The sequence below is a fragment of the Marmota flaviventris genome, chromosome 5 (genome assembly GCF_047511675.1).
Source record: "Marmota flaviventris isolate mMarFla1 chromosome 5, mMarFla1.hap1, whole genome shotgun sequence".
Lineage (NCBI taxonomy): Eukaryota > Metazoa > Chordata > Mammalia > Rodentia > Sciuridae > Marmota > Marmota flaviventris.
Window position 1 is genome coordinate 26,191,771 of NC_092502.1, and position 18,681 is coordinate 26,210,451.

Genomic DNA, 18,681 nt, shown 5'->3' on the forward strand with positions numbered 1-18,681 from the left:
AGAGCAAGCTGTTGCTGTAGTTGACTTTTGCCAAGTATATGCTCAATGCCCTCTTAGGAGCTTTCCACGCATGCCTTGCTCAATCTTCACTATCCCCCGAATCTCTCTGAGTTTAGGTGCTATTGTGTTTCCCATTTGTTCAGAAGAGAAAACTGGAGCTTGCAGAGGTTAAGTTGGCAGAGTTCAAGAAAATGGTTGCCAGGCTTGAACCTCGTTCTGGCTATAGAGATGTAGCACATAATCCACTACTCTCCGACATCTGGAGAAGGAAGAAATTGACTCCTGGGAATTACTGGCTGTGCTGAGAGGAGACCTCAGGACTTATAATTCTGGACCTTCTCTAACTCTGTCCAGCAGTGGATGAGGGCCTGGGCAGCAAGGAGTCCCAAGGGAAAGCCCCCACCTTCCTACCCTCCCCAGTCCCTGGCACACTAACCAAAGAACAGGATAATTGATGGGTGCTGTGTTCAGGAGTGGCTGTGCCAACATGTTCCCAGAGTGACACTCAGAGCCAGGTTGAAAGTGGCAAGGTGCAGAGATGTCCTCCTTACCCACAGAGTTTGCATCATGGGGCAGAGACCTTGTCGGTGGCTGTGCATCCTTGGCACATAACAGGGCCTAGCATAGAGGTGGGCTCCGTTAATATTATGGAGTGCATAGCCATTCCTCCTCTTTACCTTCTGAGGCCTTGCTCTAGGTTCGTCACTGTAGGAGTGCTTCCCTGGCCCACAGCCAGTGAGTTCCTCCTCCTGGGAGTCCTCTACTTCTGCTGGGGGCAATACATTTGGTTCCTTAACACTAACTGCTTGCTCTTCTGCTTTCCAGATTGGTTCTTTATCTGTCCTGCATCCACTCCAGATGGAAAGACCCTAGGGAGCAACCTTTTATGTCACTGTGCATGCTTCACAGTGTCTAGCACAAGGTTGAGAATAAAATAAGCCATTTATGAAAACAACCATCTACTGTTTTATCCAGTAGTACATATTCATTGTTGAAAAATTGAGAATAAGCCAAGGAAGAAAATTAAAATCACCCCCATGATAATAGGATCCCTTTCTTCAATGATATTTTGATGGAATTGAGTTTTTCTCTTTCTCTTTTTATTGTCCAAGAAATACGTATTTCTTAACAGGCTTATGAAGTGGTATTTCCAGAGAATTAATTTTTTGGCGTATCTGTATTTTTTTTTACATTTATACAATACAAAATTTTAATTTACTGGGAATACCACTTCACCAGTAAATAATTCTATTAACAATGGTGATGGTAATAACTACCTCTACGCGTTGAGAGCCTGCTATGTAATAATGGTCTTACATAATTGTTTTAGAACTTTATTGAAGTATAACATATATCAGAAATCCACCTATTTAAATTGATTAATCACTTTAATTAAAAGATTTTTAGAAAAGGAAGGTGAGGGGGGAGCTCATGAAAAGCAAAGGGAGATGAATAGAACAGAAGAAAAGGACCATGGGTGGGAGGAGGGGAGTGAGGGGGAAAACCCCAGTTGGCCAAATTATATTGTCATACTGTGTGCATATCCTACTAACAGCAAAACCCACCATTATGTATAACTATAATGCACAACTATAATTTCTACAATAAAAAATGTAGAAAAAAAGGAAAAAGGATTTTTAGTAACTTCACCTAGTTGTGCAATATCAGCATAGTCCAGTTTTAGAATATTTCTGTCTCCCTAGTAAAATCCCTCAGGCCAAATTGTAATTAGTTCTATGTCCCACCCTAAGCTCCAGGTAGCTACTGATCTACTTCCTGTGTCTGAGCATTGCCTTTTCTAGACATGTCGTGTAAATGGAACAATATACCAGGTGGTCTTTTGGTTTAATCCGTATGCTGATGATTTTAGATGCAGCTGTTCTGTTCATTTATAGAGAAGACTGAGGGTTAGTGAGGGTAAGTGACTTGTCAGCGTTGGCTATACAGGTAGGGAGTGGAGTTGCTGGGATGTAGCTGGGGTCTATATGACTCTCAAGCCCACACTTAGACTACAGATCCACTACCATCTTGCCACATTATATGACTTTTTATATCATATATATACATATGTGATTTTATATATATATATATTATATATATATATATATATATATATATATATATATATATATATTATATATGTACTTTTTTCACTTTCATTCAGTAATAAATGTTAATGTTTCCACATAAATTAGTGTCCATCTGTGGTACCTAAAGTAGATTCTTGATAAGAACGGAGTGGTAGGGCTGGGATTGTGGCTTAGTGATAGAGCACTTGCCTAGCATGTGTGAGGCACTGAGTTTGATTCTCAGCACCACATACAAATAAATAAATAAAATAAAAATTTCATCCACAACTAATGAAAATTTAAAAAAAATCAAAGTGGTAGTTAAGAGTATGAGTTTTGGAACCAGGGTGACTAGGTTTAAAGGCCTATTATCATTTATTAGCCACTCACTATCGACTGAATGTTTGTGTTCCCCCTCAGATTTGTATACTGAAAACTAATCCCCAAGCTCAGAGTGTTTGTAGGGACTTTGGGAGGAAATTAAGTTACAAGGGCCAAGACAATGGGATGACAGCCCTCACCAGAAGTGGCTCCTTTCCCTCTTCCCTTTTGCTAGGTGAGGGCACAAGATCAGAAAGTCCTTGATCTTGGACTTTCTGCCAGTGCCTTGATCTTGGACTTTCCAGCCTCCAGAACTATGCGCAATACATTTCTGTTGTCTATAAGACCCCTAGTTTTTGCTGTTTTGCTATAGTACCTTCAATGGGCCCAGGGACAAGGTAACATAGGAGAGTCACTTTTGACTGCTCTGTACCTCAGTTTCTCTAAAACATATGTGGTAATGGCAATCCAGTAAAGCTGCTGAGAATTAAATGAGTGACTATTTATAGAGAACCTGGTGCCTGGGGGTCACTCAGCCCATGTCAGCTGTGTGTGTTGCGGCTGATGAACTACTGAGCGAATCTCTGCTTTTCTGCGTATTAATTTCTGTCTGGAAGCAAGCATCATGGAGGTGGCCTCCCCTTACTTGACTGACCAGTGAAGGCCACGCTGTCTTCTTCCCATCTCCTCCACAGCTGGAATCCCCCCTCCTTGCTCTCGCTCTCTCTTGCTCTCACTCTCTGTGTGGATTGTCGGAAGAAAAGCCTGGTGAGGTTGGAAGATTGACAGCCTTTTTGTAGCTGGAAGTTGCTGCCTGGGGAATTCAGAGGCTAAGCTCCAGAGCTGGGAAACATGCTAGAATCAGTTTCTAACCCAGGCTAAAGGGCCCAGGGCTTATGGAACTGGGGAGGCATCAGCTCCCATTTGGGTCTGAGGCTCTGGGCTGCCTTCTGATTGCTGGTACCCAGGAACCAGAACACTGCTCCAACCCCATCAGTCATCCTGCAATTAGTGAAATGGAGGCACACATGCTGGCTTGCAGATTGTGGGTGGGAGGACAGGATGTGGTGGGAAATAGCTCACCAACTCGAGGGGCGGGGGTGGCATTTGTCTGTGTTCCCTGGTGATTTGGCAATGGAGGCTGCTGGGCACTCACATGGGATTGGCAGCCTTTGAAAAACCCTCTTGAGCCCCAGTCTCTTTCCTTCTGTCTGCCAAGTTATAGGTGGGCATCACTTTTGCCCTATGGGCAGCAAGATCAACAAGAACAGAGGCAGGACACCAGGGACATCCTGGGGGTAAGGACAGACATGAGAGAAGGTGAAGCCTGGTTAAAGGCATGGGGCAAAGGATGTGAGCCCAGGGGGCAAGCTCAGGCTGAGGAGAGTGGAACTTAGTTGTAGGGACTCAGGGGAACAGTCTTTGTAGCTGCCTATGGAAGCATGTGGACATGGATATAAATAACCTAGAGGGTTCTCAGGGAAATCCAGGTTTCTGACTTCTCTTGGAAAACTAACAGTTCAGCTAACAGCTTATATTACTGCAAGGCAATACTCAGTTAGGACTGCAGCATGGCTGCCCACTTTGGACGGGACACCCACTCTCTGGTCTGATTTATTTCCCTTTGCTTCCCTATCATCATCCATGCTCAGAAGTCCAGTGCCAATGACCATCATCTACCAATACTGGGCCTGTATCACCTTTTGGGTTTCTGACCTTTGGTCTGGGATATCAGTGATCTGGTCCCTACTTAGGGTGGTCAGGAGGCTGTGGAAGACATAGCCCTACGCTGAGACCAGAAGGCCCAACTTGTCTTATGAACAGTGTTACAGACAGAGGGTGTAGCTATTGAAAGTTCCTGAGGCAGGAAAAGGCATCTTAGGCTCTTGGAACTCCAGGAATGGAGTATTCCAGGCAGACTCCACCTTGGGAAGAGGAGAGGAAAAACTTTCCAGACAAGTTGGAAAGATATTCCAGCTAGGATAGAGAAGAGGCTTTTGGGTCACTGTGCCAGTGGGGAGAACCCTCGAAGGCCACATGGGATGGAGTCACTACGCTTTCCAAGGCTTCTCTGTCCTGAGGCTGACATGGATCTCAAGGGATGGGAAGTTGCTAGGCACTGACCACACTTGTGATCATCTGGGAAATTTCTGTCCAGTCCACTCATAGGAGCCCTGGGCAGACTGTCCTTACTCATCAGTCTGAGCATCTTTCCCCAGCTCTGGTCTGGGAATGCATCTGTCTCCTTGACTGGGGACCTGATATGTCGGCCAGGGTAGGCTGCCCCTTAGCCTTAGGTCTTAGAGGGAAATTCTGGTACAATCCACCTTTCTGCAGCCTGACAGCCCCCAGGAACCTACCCATACAGAGAGAGAGAGAGAGAGCAGATCCAGAGCTTGGGTGTGTGGGGGAGACAGAGCACCCACAGGGAACTCCTTTTGGGGCCTCCTTTTAGAGAGAGAAGGTTTTTTGCTCAGCTTTATTCTCTGTGGTTCCCTCACTTGGGAATGACAGAGGAGCTGCCCTGGCCCCAAGGGGGTGAAGCCTAACCAGCCAGTGGGTCCTCAACCAGCTGGGGTTGGGATGGCTGCAGAAGGACCTTACTCCCCCCTTTCTGAACTTTAAGAGCATCTCAAGAAACACAAATGTCTTTATGTTGTTCTAAAGACAATCGACTTTTTTCTAATTGTGAAAGTAATGCATGTTCATTGCTTTCACAAATAATGGGAAAATAGGGACTAGAACACAGAGAAAAATGAATACTACTTGTAATTTCACCACCAAGGTCAGCTTCATGATTTCGGATGTTCACTCCACAGAGGGGTACTCCCTTGGGTGAGACAGTCAGTGGGGGTAGTAGAAGGTGAGGGGCATCCTAGAGCGGGAAGTCCTGGTTGAACACCTCATTCCAATACCTGTGAGTGGCACCATCTTGAGTACACTACTTGGATTCCTTGGTGGTGGGTTTTTTTTAGTGGAGGATGCCATCACACTTGGCCAAGTTTGCTGATCTACAAAATAAAGATAAAGGCATTGCATCTCTCAGGGGGCTGTCTGCAGAGTTAGGTCTATGGTAGATATTGTTTGGCACCTTGTGAAACACTCAATACATCTTACCCAGTGTGTGTGTGTGTGTGTGTGTGTGTGTGTGTGTATGTGTGTGTGCCTTTATCTATATCCATTCATCTATTTTTTTAAAATACAAAATTGGGAGGCTATAGACAACACCATTTTCTAACCTATTTTTTTCCACTTTGCACCTATAGTAAGTATGAATTTTATGCCACAAATATAGGCATTTAAAAAAAGATTAGGTCATTATATCAAATATTACCTGGCTCTGTGTACCTACCCTGCCTTACCAGTTGGCTCCGTGTCCATTGTGTCTAGACCTGGCCTAGAAATAGTGAAAATCTTATCCTTTGTATGTGTCATGATGTGGGTTTCCTGCTTTGGGTTTTCTGCTTTTGAGCACCAGGTCCCTTGATGTTGGGCACGCTGCAGTTTCTGTGCTGGGCTTGGCAAGAGGGTGTTTGTCAGGATGGGAAGAGGGGGCTGGGATTTAGAGTGGAGTGTCCTGGGACTTGCTGCTGCCATTTCCCTGAGGACCGCCATCTGCCTGTGGCGCAGATGAATGTGGAGTGGAAAGATGGGAAGGGCCAAGGGGACAGTTCCCGCAAATCTTTCTTCTGTCCCTATTCTCTCCCTCTGTCTCTCCCTATCAACAGCTTTCCCCTTGCCCCTCAAATTGCCCCTATGAGTTTAGAATTGGAAGAAAAACCCAGAAGGGGGCTGGGGTTGTGGTTCCCTGGCAGAGTGCTTGCCTGGCATGTATGAGGCACTGGGTTAGATTCTCAGCACCACATATAAATAATGAATAAAAGAAAAGGGTTCATCAACATCTTAAAAAAAAATTTTAAAAAAAGCAAAACAGAAGGGAGGTTGCCCTGCAACACACCTCGCCCCTGAGGCCAGTGAGCATTTACTTGTCGGAGAGAAAAAAAAGGAGGAAGAACAAAATACGACAACCCCTGCCCTCCCTGCTTCTTCTTCATAGAGACAGCCAACACCAGCTATTATCTCAACTTCTTATTATACAGTGGACATTACACAGTGACTTTTTAAAAATGTCATTAAGAATTCTTTTGCAGGGTGACCTTTACGAGTTCCAAGAGATTGCAATATACTGATATTTCCCATTTTCTAATGCTTTGCTATTTAATATAACTGTAATAAGTATTCTTACACTTAAAATGTGAATGGATTGCTGATGCTTTCTTAGGATTTCTAGAATCGACCTTTACTGGGTTAAAGTATCTGGCTTATGTTTAAGGCATTTGGTCTTTTTCTGACCTTTACACTACTGTGCAAATCCCAAGTCACTCAGCCATATCTAAAGTCCTAAGTTCTTTTCGTGGATAAGAGGGGACTTCATCTAGCTCAAGGGGCTTTACCAGTCTTGGCTTTGGGGGCACAAATTGCCTTCTGTTTTGCAAGGTGTCCTGAAAGTTTGCTAAATGCAACAGTGAAATCCCACAGTTACTTAGCACCAGGCAGAACACACATCTGCCTTTGGTTGCTTTCCCCAGCAACATAGCATCGTGGAGCTCATGAGACCTGGGCCTAGAGATGAGGAGCAGACACAACTTAGGTCCTTAAGAAGTGGATACTGCAATGGATCAACAAATATATGAAAAAATGTTCAATATCTCTAGCAATTAAAGAAATACAAATGAAAACTACACTAAGATTTCATCTCACTCCAGTCAAAATGGCAGTCATCAAGCATATAGGCAACAAACAATAAATGGTGGCGAGGATTTGGGGAAAAAGGTACACTCATATTTTGCTTGTGGGACTGCAAATTGAAAACAGTATGGAGATTCCTCAAAAAACTTGGAATAGAACCACCATTTGACCCAGCTATCCCACTCCTTGGTTTATACCCAAAGGACTTAAAATCAGCATACTACAGTGATGCAGCCACAGCAATGTTTATAGCAGCTCAATTCACAATAGCTAGACTAATGAATAAGCCTAGGTGTCCTTCAATAGATGTATGGATAAAGAAAATGTGGTATATATAGTCAATGGAATATTACTTAGCTTTAAAGAAGAATGAAATTATGGCATTTACTGGTAAATGGTTGGAGTTGGAGAATATCATTCTAAGCGAAATAAGCCAATCCCAAAAAACCAAAAGCCAAATGTTTTCTCTAATATGTGGATGCTAATTCACAATAAGGGGAGGGTACTAAGGAAGAATAGCTTTACCTTAGAAGAGATAGAGGGAAGTGAAGGGGGGAGGGGATGTGGGGATAGGAAAGATAGTAGAACGAAACAGACTTTATTACTTTATGTAAATATGTGACTGCATGACAATGTGATTCTACAACATGTATACTTGGAAAAATGCGAAATTATATCCCATCTATGTATGATGTATCAAAGTGCATCAATGCATTTTACTGTTACGTATAACTAATTAAAACAAATAAAAAAAATAAAATAAAAAAATAGAAGTGGATACTGCTTGCGCAGGCCTGGGGCAGCTCCCTGGTAAGGGAAGAGGGCTCTGAAGAGGGTATCCCTATGCAGCGGGGCATGAGTGCATGCTCCACAGCCTACCTGCTAAGGCTGGCAGGTGGAGATTAACAGGCATGGAAACAGCAAAGGCCTCTGGGATATCATATCAGGGTCATGGAGGGGACATCCTTGAAAGAGGCAGAAGTGGGCTGAGGTTGAATTGGTCCCTGAGAGGGAAGAAGTCTGGAGGGTAGAGGCAGGAGGGAGGGGTTCCTGTTGATATCAAGTCTAATAGGAATCCCACATGCTCCCTCTCAGCTGGTCCTGGTAAAAGGCTTTGGTGGCTGCATCCTGGATAGGAAAGAGGTTATGGGTCAACACCTTGGAGTTCTGATGTCTAGTTTGGGTGTGTAGGGAAAGGGAGGCTCTCAATAGATGCTCATTCCCTCAGCCCTAGAATCAAGTGGTTTTTCCCTTCCAACATTTTTTCTCTTCAGTTTCTTCCAGATGCCCATTTGCAAGCTGGTATAAGGTCAATGATGCAATTTTCATTTGTGGCAAACTGAGGGAGGAAAAAAGAAAAAGGACGGTGGAATGAATTTTTAATGAGGCTAGTTTTTTTTTTTTAATTTAATTTTAAAGACTGTCCTTTATTTTGAAAGAATAACCTTCCTTTTTGGTGTTAAAATGTTCTTTCACTTGTGAAATGATCATGAAAGTAAATGATACTTTCTTTTACTCTCCCCACTTGGCAATTTTAAACCTGGGAGTTCTGGCTGATGCCTTTCTGTGCATGTTTGTCCCTTCACCCCATCTTGTGTTTCTGTTTAAATTTGTCTAGTCAAAAATAATAAAAAAGTAGGGTCTACTGGGTTAAGTATTCTCAAGGGTTAGCTCAGTCCATGGCCTTTGTTATGGTTTGGATATGAGGTGTCCCCAAAAAGCTCATGCGTGAGACAATGCAAGAAGCTTCAGAGGAGAAATGATTGGGTTTTGAGAGCCTTAATCCAACTAGTGAATTGTTCCCCTGATGGGATAACTGAGTGGTAACTGAAGTGGGCAGGGAGTGGACAGAGGAGGTGGCTCCCTGGAGGTATGACTTTGGGGTATATATTTTGTATCTGGTGAGAGGGGGTCTCTCTCTCTCTCTCTCTCTCTCTCCTTCCTGATCATCATGTGCCACTTCCCTCTGCCACACTCTTCTGCCATGATGTTCTGCCTCACCTTGAATCTTGAGGAATAGAGACAGCCTTCTATGGACTGAGACCTCTGAGACCACGAGCCCCCAAATAAACTTTTCCTTCCCTAAAATTTTTGTTGTGAGATCTTTTAGTCACAACAGTGAAAAATTGACGAGGGCAGCCTTTATTCCACAAAGGCTTCATTCAACAAGTATGTGAGGCCTTGTCTCAGGAGTTTGGGGGTGGGCTTTCTAGTGGTGGAATGTGTTGTATTCACCCAAGCTTCTTATGGCTCCCACACTCCTGGAGAGGCTGAAAATAACCCCTCAGAAGACATTCATGTTAAACCCTTGGAACATGTGGGCTTATTTTGTAAAAGACTGATAAAAGATCTTTCAAGGAGAAGTTTATCTTGGATTATCTGGAGAGACTCTATATGCAATCACACATTCCTTTTGAGAGAGGCAGAAGAGGTTGTGAGACTTGGCACACAGAAGGGAAGAAGGCCACATGAACACGGAGACTGTGATGAGACTGAGCAACCACAAGCTGAGGAATGTCAGTGGTCATCAGAACCTGGGGGAGGCCAAGAGCAGACTCTCCCCTAGAGCCTCTGTGGGTAGTGGGACCCTGATGGTGCCTTACTTTTGGACTTCTGGCCTACAGACCTGTGAGACAATAAATTTCAGGTTTTTTTCCAGCCACCAAGTTTGTGGAAATTTGTAGCCTCAGGGAACTAATATACCTGGCCAGGTCTTAGTGGCCTTGTCCACTTGCTTGCTCAGCATGGATTTTGTCCAAGACTGGTTACGTCAGTGAAACACACACACACATACACAAACACACACACACACACACACACACACACGAAATTTCCTTCAAAACAATATATCACATATGTCTTATATTGTAAAACTAATTTAATCTGCTGCAAGGTTTTATTGTTCTGGGTGGTAGAGAAATCAATTCCTATCATCCCTGAGGTTCTTTCTTGTCCCAGTATATATGGAAATGTCCTGAAGTCTTGTGTTCTTGGTGAGCAGCTCGGATTTTGTGTTCACACAAGTCACTGCTGTTAACCCCTCGCTGGAGTCTGCATGAACTTGAAGGCAGGTAACTCTGTACCCTCTGTGCCAGGCTGGCCCAGGCAATCGTGAATGGTGCCAGGGCATATCCTTTCAAGATATGCCCCGAGCCAAACCCCTTTATTGTCCTGTCACTTCCCAGGGTCAGGAGGTTCCCCTAGACCACTCTCCTCCATTCATGCCTAGAATATTGCTTCTTCCTCTGAGTCTTTTTATTTCTTAAACTCACAAAACCATCTCTCTTATTACCTCTTTATAATAATCTAGAAGATTCTCCCTGTCATGAACTAAACTTTATCCTTCTCCCCAATTTGAACATTGAAGCTTTAACCTCCCAAATTGATGATAGGTGAAAATATGGCTGTTGAGGAGGTAATTAGGGTTAAGTGGGGTTGTAAAGATGGAACTCTAATCTGATAGAATTAGTGTGCTTATAACTAGAGGAAGAAACAGCAAGGTTCTCTTTTTCTCTTCACAGAGGAAAGGCCATATGAGGACATGCTGAGAAGGTACTCATCTGTGAGTTAGGAAGAGAAGCCTCAGCAGAAACAAGCTGTGGTGGCACTTCACCTTGGACTTACAGCCTTCAGAACTGAGAAAATAATGTTCTGTTGTTTAAACGCTACCCAGGCTAGGGTGGTTTGCTATGGCAGCTTAGTAGACTATGACAGCCTCTTAATGAGGTTAGACTTTTTTCCAAAACAGAAGTCAAGGGAAGAGTTATTTTGCTGATGGTCTTGCTGCTCCTTCTCTTTGTTCAGAAATATCCAAAGGTCTAACGGGGAGAGTGAGGTGAGGTCCTCTACTGGTGATGTTCAGAGAGAGGACACACCTATATCCTACCTTCAGCACCAAGGACAAAACACCATTAAATACCTAGCTAATTACCCTGCCATTTTATTCTTGGTTCTATTTGCAAACATGAACGTCATGGATCAGCCTGCAATACAGTGCTTAAAGGAACAAGTGTTCTACCACTGAGATATATCCCCAGCCCCATTGCTCCAAATTTAAGTCAAAGGGTTTCAGACTGCATGATCTCAAATATGACTCCTTTCTAGGTAGCATAATTTCATATTTCTCCAATGAATATCAGTTTCCAGAATGTCATCCACCAAACATGGATCCTACAAAAACAAGTACTGATCCTACTTATTCCTTTAAGCACACTGAGTGCTCAGTCTCTAGCTCTGGGGTGGTCTCTCCAAGATCTGACATGATAGGGAGGGAGGAACAATGGATGATAGAACCCCAGAGGTAAGAAGAAAAGAGATATAGGCTCTACCGTCTGTGTTTATGAAAATACATTTCATAGTGTAACAATAGTAATCATCATCATAATAAAATAATTCTATGGAGTGTCATTAAGGGAGTGTTGGGTTTAATTGAGGTAAGTTGTCGTCTTCTTTTTTTTTTTTTTTGGCAGGTCTTCATATAGTCTTTAATATGTGAATGTTCACTATAAATCTCAAGGGGAGGATTCACACATGTGGCACTTCACAAATTAAGACCTAGCTTTTCACCAAGCATCTTGTAGGATCAGTGTTTCGTGGATGACATTCTGGAAACTGATATTCTTTGGAGAAATATGAAATTATGTGACCTAGCAAGGAGTCATATTTGAGATCATGCAGTCTGAAACCTTTTGGTTTAAGTTTGGGGCAACTGGGCTGGGGATCTAGCTCAGTGGTAGAACACTTGGCCTAGAAGATGCAAGGAGCTGGGTTTGATTCCCCAGCACTGCAAAAACAATAAAAATAAAAATAAAATTTGGAGAAATTGAGCTCCAGGAAAGTAAAAGGATTTACTAAGCCAGCCAGTAAGAGCCAGGGCTGGAATCTAGGTCTCTTAATTTTCAGGTTGGTAGTTTAAAAATTATTTTTAAAGGAGAAGTTTATTTGGGGGTCATAGTTTCAGATGTGTCAGTCCATGTTCAGCCAGCTCCATTGTTCTGGATTCATGGAAGGCTCTGTGTTGGAAAGCTGCTCTCCTCAGGGTAGCTGGGAAGGAGAGAGAGAGAGAGAGAGAGAGAGAGAGAGAGAGAGAGAGAGAGAGAGCAAGCCAGGCTGGTGTTCTTACTTCTGTACCCAGCTGGAGACTTCCTGGTCAGAAAGTACTAGCCCTCGGGGTACTCAGACAGGCACCCCGCTTTGACCTGCTCAGATCTTTGGTGGTACTTAATTGCATTAGCAAGATGGCTGGGAAAATGCTCAGCATCTTACCCATTTTTTAAAAGAAAAAAAAATCATTTTGCATTTAATAAATCAGATCCAAATCTAGTTTATCCAGCACATTTCTTGGTAAGATTGAAAGCCTCGGGGAAACTTAATCCCACGTTTCTGATTCATCTTCATTGGAGCTCATCTATTTTTATTCTCTAAGTTGTTTCTCTGGCCCTTGCCCTCTGAGCTTTCTTCTAATCTCTCTTCCCTCAGAAATGAGGCATTATACTTGAACAGATGGAAAGTTTCCCTGCCCCCAACCATTAAACCTTCCCTAAACTTCTAGAAGAAAATAAAACCCAAAAAGCCTTAAACAGCCTTGGAAATTCTTAACTACTTTTCAAAATGGAGAGATGCATGTCAGAAAGCTGCAGAGGAGAAGAGCATTTGGGAGAACAGAATGGAAGTGAATAATGTTCCAAAAATCAGGCCTGTGAAGATCTGGGATGATTCATCCTGAAAGATGGCCAAAGGGTGATTTAACAATTCTGGCAGAAGAACTATTGTTTCAGAGCTGGGGGACCAATTCTTCCAAGAAGGGAACAGGAGGAAAGGGCTTAAAGCTGCAGCTTGCAGGAAGTAGGTTAGACACCAAGAAGAATGTTTTGATTGGGTGGTCATTAATACATTAGAGTGGGTGTGAAGGATTTACAGAATGGCCCCTGGGGCGGTGGAAAGATCACACAGGTTGTATATCTTGTTTGATTACTTTTGAGGTATACAACCTTTGATAAGGTACCAACCTTGAGACCCTGTGCCCCTGTTTAAGAAAAGTGGGGATGACCTCTTCCTCTCACCATTGTCAGGAGAACTGGATAACACATGTCATGTTTCTGGCTAACTTCAGGTACTCAGAACTGGTAATCCTGTATACGATGATGAGTTAGCAATCCTGATGATGATGGTAAGTGATGAGTATTAGGTCCCATTCCCTCACCTTTATAGTCTCATCTGGGGGTAAATTTCTATGCTTGTAAATGACCCAGCAGCCAAGGGAGAGGTCTGGCTACTTAGGGTGCAGGTAAGAGCCTTGCTTCTCAGAAATTCCTGGGCATGGACTCTACTTCCCTCCCTCCTAGGAGAAAACATGATATCACTGATGCCACAATTATTTCAAGGATGAGGAGAGTCTAAGTCTAGAAATATCCCCTCACCTGGACCATTAGAGGTATAGGTATATTCTTTCTGAATGGTGATGTGGGGCTCTTGTATGAAAAGTCTCTACTGTAGCTAAAATTACCTCTCAGATCAGGGAAGAGCTTACCTTTGGTGGAGAGAGTCATCGTCAGTTAAATGCCACCCCCTAGGAAATTTGGGCCACATCTGGGATTTGATATCTTGTCTATCACTCGGCACAGTCACTTTGTCATGGCTTATGTTTCATATAAAATTTTGGAAGAATTTTTCAGTGGATGTCAGTGTGCCGAATTTTGTTTTGCCAATACACAATCCACCTGAAAATCGCTGTCTCAGCTACTTAGGGAGGATAGTGTAGGATAAGGGCCAAATTGAGTGGTTAAGGGTATAGACCCAGTTAGTGAAGGATGGGGTAAGGACAGCCAGAGTAACCACAGGAAGCTTTTTGGAGGAGTGGAAATTGTTTGAGCCTTTTAAGGAGTTCTACCTTAGGAAGGCAAAGCTTGCAGCAAGAGGTCACTAGGTGGGATGACAGCTTGTACCAAAGTTTGAAGCTAGGAATGAATCAGTGGCTTGGAGTGGATATCATTTAGGAGAGGAATCAGAGATGAGACTGGATCAGGAGGTTGGGGGAGCTTCCTGGGTCCTTGAAAGTCACACCAACATGGTGTTTGACCTTGATATCCTGGGCACAGGGGAACTACAGGAGATTTTTGACACAGGAATGGTATGACCGAAACGAACTATTCAGCAAGACTATACATAGCAAACTCAGTATTTAAATAGCTTCATGGAGTAGAAAATCTACCAAACGTTAGGAAAAAATTGGTGGAAAAATTCAATCATAAAAATAATTTGTATTCACAGTGTAACATTTAGAAAATATAGAAAAGTATAGGAGGCAAAATTTACTTAGTCCTAGTACTCCTAGGTATTCTGAAGAATCTGTTATAGTTTTTCTTTTTAAAATTTATTTTTTTAACTTAGCTTTTACATATACATATATAACTTGTATATGTAAAATGTATATATAGATATATTCAGCTTTACATATTTTTTTAAAAAGTGCTTTGCAATATGAGGTCTTTATAAATGCAATATCAACTGTCTCATGATATTGTAAAGATATAGTAAATCATTTCCTGATGGACAGATATTTGTTTAAATTTTTTAAAAATTTGTAATAAATGTAAATTTTATCAGTGTACCTGTATTTAGATTTGTTTGCATCAAAGTATATGATGTTTATTATTAACGTGTCTATTAACTATGTTTGATCACATTTAGCTACCCTTTACTTGTACAGGGTATTCTAGGTTAAAAAGAAATATCTTCACTACATTGAAAAATATGAATATTTTAACTTTCATGTCTTTGATACTTGTAAAGCTGAATATTTTCCCATATGTTTGTATATAAACTTCTATGAATTGCTTAATAATAGCTTTGGTCAGTAACTTATATTAGAATTATGGTATTTTATTGTTATTAAGTTATATGTGTGTGTGTGTGTGTGTGTGTGTGTGTGTGTGTGAGTGTGTGTGTGTGTATGGGTAGCAGAGAGTAAACCAAGAGCCTTGAGTGAGATTTTTTTAATGTAATAATACTTTTAATGTCTATTTTCTGATAAAATTTATTTTTTTAAAATAAAAAATTAAGATACATCTTAAAAAAGATAGTACATGAGTCATAATCCAATTATCTAGAATTAAACACTGTTATATTGTAGTGAATATACTGCCAAAATTCTTCTAATCATGCATATCTATGGGTAAAATGGGGGCACATACCAAAAAAGAAAAATGGATGTACTTTTCCATACTATTTTGTAACTTTTATTTCATGTGTTAGAAGATGTCTTTCCTATGCAAATGGATGTAATTTAGACTTATATTGCTATTTTTCCTATTTGTATCATAATTTATTATGTGCTATATCTTGTTTATTTGATCAATCTTCATATTAATTGCTATGTTGAAAAGTTCCATTTTTTTTCCTTCTAAACATATCTCTAATGAATATATTGTAATTACAACTATATGCCATTGTCCTCTTACTTCCTAAGGAAAACTTCTGAGAAGTGGAGTTGCTGGGTCATAGGGTGGAAGTATTTAATGTTTTGATATGTATCACTGAACTGCTCTCTGTGAAGTGGTAAGACTTCTCACTCCCATCCACCACACTGTTTCAATACTACATTACTAATGAGGGATGTTTGCAACCTTGCCAATCTGACAGGTGAAAATGTTTTTCATTTGATTTGTATTTGTTTGTTTATTGGAGAGATCAAGAGGTTTTTAACTAATCAATAACCTATTTTGTATTTTCTTGTCTGTATGTGGTCCAATTTTCCCTTGAAATGTTTGTACAGAGACTTTGTTTTAAATATGACTTCCACATATTGTTCTTTTGGAAAATAGTCAACTCCAACAATTCTCATCTGTATCTTTTATTTTCTGTGATTTTCAGATCAGAGGATCTGAGGAGTAGTTTTTGAATTACCTGTAAGAACATAGATGAGTTGAAAGAAGGAGAAAGGCTGATGATTTGGAGAAAAAGATATCCAGAAGCGGGCACATGTTGGCAGGACTATCATAAGGAAATAAGGGCGTTGGGCAAAAAAAATCAAGCTGTGGGTGGAGCATAAAGAAAGATTAGTTTGAATTCTTTCTGATTTTTAGGTGTTTTTTTGTCAAGAGTTACTTCCATCATCCTAAACAATGGACATGAAAATCACCTCTTCATTCCATATGTTAATGGGTCAACAATTTGTTCAGTTTCTTCCTTTGAAATATATCTTGGATTTGAACTTTCTTCTGTATTTTCCCAACAGCATCATGATTACTCTCACGTGTGTGTGTGTGTGCGTGTGTGTGTGTGTGTTCGCGTGCGCACGCACACACACACGTGTGTATATACAAACAGCTCTAGGAGGACTTTGCTTACCTTACTGACTTCATGTCCTAGCATCCAAAACACACCCCCAAACAGAGCAGATCCTTAATATGTATATTGTAAAATGTTATATATTTAAAAATATAAGTTATATATTTTAAAATGAATAGATGGACTAATCGGAAAGGATGGGTGGTTTGACTGCACTCTGAGAAAGAAGTCAGTCTCTCATCCTTTATGCATGTGTGCCTGAAACCCCTTGTGAAGAGAGACAGATTAAAAAAAATGAATTATTTGTAGTAACAGCGAGGATTGCTGCTGTAAGTAATAGAAGGTGACATGAATTAGATCAAGCAAATGGAGTAACTTTTTATAAAGATATTGCTTGTTTTCATTGAAAACACAGGCAGAGATGCAGCTGGGTGCTAGCAAGGAACTAGAATGAACTTTTCAGTCTCTGTGTTTTTTCCTTTTCAAATGTCTGCTCTTGGGGATTGTTTCGTATTTACCCTGAAGTCCAGTTTTCTCTTCTTGGACAGAGGATGCCACAATGCAGTCACCATAACTTTTGAATCAGGATCTCCTCCACTGAAGACACTCTTCTGAACTAAACAAGAATCTCCCAGTCCCGTTTACAAATTCCCAACAGAAAGGGCCAGCCGACGGTGACTTGGAGGCAGGGTCATGTTGTTGAAGGGTGGATGTGGGCAGAGACCATGAAGGGGTCAACAGTGACTATAAGCAGCCTGGCCTTGGACTGGGCAGAACAAGTTGTCCTTTGCAGCTGAGCTCTATTGAATTTTCACCTTTAGAATGTCCCATCTGGGCTCTGTTCATTTTGGTCAAAGATTTCACAAAGGATATCCAGAAGCAGGTACATGTTGTCAGGACTACATAAGGAAATAAGGGAGTTGGACAAAAATGTTAATACATGAACTTGGAATTAGTGCCAACTTTTTTTTTTTTTTTGGTGGTAATTTTTATTAAGGACACAGTTCTCTACTTGGCCCTAATAGTTCTTTTCAACTAGGATGGTCAGATTTAACTGGTGTCTATTCCAGTTATGTATGTTCTAGCAATGTTAAGGATAAACTTACACTGAAAAATTATTCATTGTTTCCCTTCAGTTGTAATTTAACTGTGTGTCCAGTATTTTATCCGGCAATCCTACCCCAACATCATTAATTATAAGTGGAGAGGAAGGTAGGAGTAAGCTGAAATATGTTAATTGTTATTTCGAGGTTCCAGTGTTCGGGCACTTCTTAATTTATTGTTTAGGGCATTAAATTATAAGTTATTTATTGCCTTGGTGCATATTCCTGGGAGGCAAGGGTGTGGGCAATGAAAAAAGGGGGAATAATAATTAGACATGTGACTAAACATTTCATTGTTGTCCTTTCTACCTAGAAACTAACCAACCGACTTTCTAAAACCTCACTTATTTGTGTCTGTATTTTAAAATCAGAGATTATCCCTTTGAACATTTTCTCCATTCTGGAAAGATCAATAAGTTCCTAAAAAGAACAGCAATGAGACTCTCAGGCATTTCACACCTTATCAGAGAGTTCATTAGTAATGTAGCTCCAATTGCTTTCTCTCCTACTCACAACCCAGTGAAAACCAATTGATTTCATTTCCATAGGTTCAGTTATTCATTCTACAAACCTTTACTGAGCACCTACTAAGACACTAACTTGAGAATGATGCCAAAGACATTCCTGTCCTCTCCTATCAGAGTTCTCAGCATTGAATATTATAGTGGATAGCCTCTGCCTACCCACAGGCCAGGGGCTCCTCAAAGTGGAGACCATGCTTTACTCACCTCTGTCACCTTGGCTTCCAGCATAGCCTCACACAGTGCCAGACTGAAACCTAATGCTTGAAGATTTCAAGGGAAAGAGGTTTCAAAAAATGTGGATGGATTGGCTGAAAATATTTTTGGCCCCATTCATGGTTTCCTGATAGTCTGACCCTTTCCAGGGACTGAGCTATCAAAGACTCTTACATCTCAGTGTATAGACCTTCTGACATGATCCAGAAAGACACTGGATTTCCTTGCTCATAGTAGACTAACGCTGGGGAGAACCATGTGTGTGAGGGAGTGTGGGCGTGGGTGGGAGGGGTGGGGAAAGAAAGAGTCTCCAGGGAAGAAAAAAGCCATTAATTTTAATGCAGAGTTTGAACTGCTGTTTTCTCTAGCCCAGAAGCTGTCTCAGAAAGCATCTGGGGACTCAAGACGTGGCTT